Raw genomic sequence first — 4,361 nt, forward strand, 5'->3', positions numbered from 1 at the left:
GGATTCGGAGCATTTAATCAGATTACTTTGGCTTTGAAATCTCTTCATTGGTTAGTTATAAAAATCCCTATTAATTTTAGGGCATTTTTGCTCACTTCTGAGGGCTGTAATAGCGTGAGCTTGAAACCTCAGAAAGGATTTGGGAAGGAAGAGATATTTCATGTTCTTCTTCTGTTTTTCTCTAGTCCTTTTTTTTGCTGAATTTACAGCTCGTGTAACTCTGGGATAAGCGTTGAATACTTTCCCAAGTAGGAACAGTGTGTGTTGAAGGCTGTTGTCCACATATCTGAAATCACCTACCTTGATGGATTTGAAAGGCTTGACTCTATTCTCACATGCAGCCCTTTGCACAGCTTTTAAATTTTTGAAGTTTCTTGCTGGAATAAAGAACACAGGGGTGTGAAAGGCTGTAAAATATTAGTTCCAAATTCAGTCGTCCACACACACTGATACAATGGAGTGGAAGAAAAAAGCTGCTGGGTGGACAACACTTGGGTGGAGGGAAAAAGCAACTGCTAAAGCTGGGTCCTGGAAGCAGAAAAGAGGAATAAATGACGGATGCTTAAGAGACGTCCAGCTGAGTTCACGTTGCTGGAAAAAAATGCCCACCAGAAAGGACATCAGATAACAGAGTACTTTGCCTAGCAAGGTAATTATGACTCAAACAGTAGATGCATTCAAGGCAAGATGAGATAAACTCTCCCAAAGCACGATGTGGGCAGCATGGCAGTGAGGAGGTGAAGGTGAGGAGGGCCTGAGAGCCCCCAGCCTGGTGTCTGGTGACCCTGTCCCCTGCCCCACCACAGCTCCATCAGCCTCCTGTTTGGGGTTGGGGACACAGGCAGGAGAGTGGGAGGGCACAGTGGGTCCCAGTGCATTTCACAGGAAGGAGCCAGGGCCAAGATAATCGCCTAATAAAAACAAAATCAACAATGTTTTGGACATGGGACAGACAGACACACCAAATAAGGACAGCCAGGGCCTGATTCCCAAGGGTTTGAGTTTTATCTGAGCCTGTTTGCTCGTTTCTTATCAAGCAGAGGTGTATCTGGTGCCTGTGCCAGTGCCAGTCCTGTTGGGTTGTGTTTTTTTCAGCTTCTCATTACAGAGAAAAGGGAACTTCTGCTATGTTTAGAGAGCAGGGGTGGGAAGAAACCCCCCCTGACAGCATATGTCTTATGACAGCATTAGCTCACTCATTGTGAAAGTGATGGGCAACTAATGATGCCAGTGCAGGAAAAAACCCAAACTTTGTTTGGTTATTTTCCTCTCAAAATCCCTGGCCTGAGATGGGGCTGCAGAAACAATCACAGCCTGTGAAATCAGGGCTTTTTTTTTTTTTTTTAGAAAAAAAAAAAAAAAAAAGGGGTGGAGGGGAGGATATATAAGTAGTGCCAGCTGGATGCGAAATCAATCTGGCATTTCAAAATAATGAAAATATTTCTTTCCCATTCATTTGGTCTGGCATGTAACATCAGCACTGCTGCCACATCATCATTCAGAGTCAGCATGCCGGAAAGGGGACACCAGCAGAGCCCCAATTGCTGCTCAGCCCACCCCCTGACCCCCCCCCCCAAGCAGAATGTTACTGTGGGACAGTGCCACAGATAAAGCACCACTGGGAAGGCTGCTCCAAGCAGGAGCACCCCTTGGATCCAGGGCAGCAGATGAAGGGGGGCTCCTCAGAAAAATAAACAGCAATTGTATTTTGCAGGAGCAGCTGCTGAAAAAGGGCAGGGTAGCTGTGGCTGAGATAAAAAGATGCTGGTGAGCACAACTTGATGGCACAACTTTTTCTATGTAAAATCTTGTGTTATTTGAGCCAGGCTTCATTCAATCTAATATCTGTTTAGAGGTACACATTTTCAGTTTGTGCTTCCCGTGTCCAGAAGATGAGAAAAATCTTTCCAAAAGATGTGGCACAGCCTTGAGTCAGGCTCTGCTGAGTAGTCTGAGCATCCCAGTTTGCAATAGGAGGAATGAACTTCTTCAGTCTTCTTTATCTTATGAACTTCTTTAGCCTTCTTTATCTTGACCCTCATTTGCAGACACCACTCTCAGAGTTACACCACCACTGCTAAGTGCTGTCAAAGCAAGGAGGAAAAGAGACTTTAATTTATCTGTGCTTTGGACACACACACCTGCCCCCTTTTTTTTCCCCCTTTTTTTTCACTGTGGGGGCAAAGATACATTTTAATGAAGGAGTCATCTTGTTAAGCAAGAAAACCCCAGATCTGGAAGTGTCACAGTGATGCGTTCCACACTGGGAGTGTTGAACAAGGAGGTGCATTTCCCAGTTTGTTTTAATGCCTGCTGAGGGGCAGGTCTGTGATTAAGATGAGCCAGAGATGTTGGAGAGCCAAGAAGAGCACATCTGGTTGAGCAAGGCAGCATGGAGATGTTTCCATACCCACTCAGGGAGGTGCCATGGGACATCCCACATCACCCCTGCTCTGAGTTTGGCACTGCTGTCCCTAAAACCAGACACACCACAGGCAGGGTGTCACCTGAATAAACTGGTTGGACTTTGCAAGGGAAGGCTCCAGACCTATGTGGACATGAGACAGAGGGACACTGGAGAGGTACCAAAAACAAACTGGGAAAAGAAAAGGTGTCTCTGTGAATTGATGTAAAGAGGAATTTGCTGTGAACCAAGGTTAATTAGACCCTCAAGGATGGCAAGAAGCTAAATCCTTTCTCTGGCATAAATAGAAAGCAGACAAGAGGTGAGTAAGGAGGCAGTACGGGAAGAGGCAACTACAAGAGATGTTCACATAGATGATGTTCCATCAAGCTAAAAACCCACCATTATTCTGATTCCTATAAGCAGCTGTTAAATACTTGGGGTAAAACCACAGAAGCTGTTAGGAATTAGAGCATGAAAATTCAAGGGGCCACACCATGGGTAAAAAAAAATGAAGCAGTGCTGTCAAGATCCTTTGGGACTCATTCATCAGGTTGCAACTACTACGAACAATAACTACTTTTTCTGTAAATCTACTCAGTCAGAGGTGCTAGCCCAGATACAAAACGGGAGATTTTTTCCTAGCCAGTTGACCACTGTGGTGTTGATGTTAGGAAAGGCCTAGAACAAAATTTGAAGGACAAATAAAATTTAACAGGGTATTTGGGGGAAAAAAACCCCAGCACCTGTTCAGACTAAGTTTAGCAGGAGTACCTTAAGCCAGCTTAGTCTGATAGACAACTGACAGATGGGTAGATAACCGATAGATAATTGATTTTCTAGGCACAGGAGATTTAATTATATCTATTAGGTCTAAGTAGAATAATACAGCTGAATTTCAACAGATTATTTTGATACAGGGATACTTGGAAAACTATCAGGGAAGCTGATGAAGATGGGCATTAGTGTGAGAATGATGAAACAGGTTAAAGTTTGGCTTGTGGTGAGAAACAGCTTTTGTACTTTAGGGAAGCATCAAGCCGGAGGGAACCTGCCAATGGCACTGCTTACAGGTGAGTCTTGGATTTGCTTTTTTTTGACTTACATGAGTGTTTGGCTGAAGCCTACTTAAATATATGTCACTATGGAGTAAGATTGGGACAGTTTTTGGGAAGAACTAGTTGAGTTTGAGGAGCGGAGTAATATATGCAAGATGAGATGGGATAACACAAAATGAAAAAGTAATGCACAAAGGGAAATTTATGCTACATTCTGAGAAATTTGTCTGTTCAAAAACATCCGGCCTAAACAGAATTAACCATTGGACTCAGCCATGGGTGACTATGGAGAAAAATGTGAGGAGAAAAAGTATACTGAACCCTAATGAGGGTGCTGGCAAGCCCTGACTTACATGACTCCAATTACTTCAAAGAGAGACAAATTTTACCAAATCAAGTGCAGGTAAAGATATAAAATTGGTCTAAAGGATTAAAAAAAAAAAAAAAAAAAAAAAAAGGCCTAACTGAAAAAAGGTGAATAAAAAGCTTTAGCTTGCTTTCCTCAGTGAAAATGAGGCTGAGAGGAGCTATGGTTGATATCAAAGTAATCAAAGTAATGAAGATAATCCCAAAGGAAGGACACAAACTATTTAAGATGGGGAGATATTTGACTCCAGAGCAAATTGCCTGCTACTAACTAAGGCTGGTGGCTGGAGGAAGTCTCTGTTTCAGAGCAGTGAGGCTCTGGGACAGAGGCAAATGCCCAGCTGGCATCAAGACAGAGTTAGAGGAGGGCAAGAAAGAGCTGTAAGCAACAGGGCAAGATGTGAGGTTATACGAATTTAATTCCCAGCCTATCTTCTTCTGTTTGAGTAGCCAGTAATCCCTCGATGAGCCTCACAGCAGACTCTGTTTGTTCTGCACTGTATCAATGTTTATCTCGCTCGCAGCAGAAAAAG

Source organism: Heliangelus exortis, chromosome 1 (assembly GCF_036169615.1).
Source record: "Heliangelus exortis chromosome 1, bHelExo1.hap1, whole genome shotgun sequence".
NCBI classification, from domain to species: Eukaryota; Metazoa; Chordata; class Aves; order Apodiformes; family Trochilidae; genus Heliangelus; species Heliangelus exortis.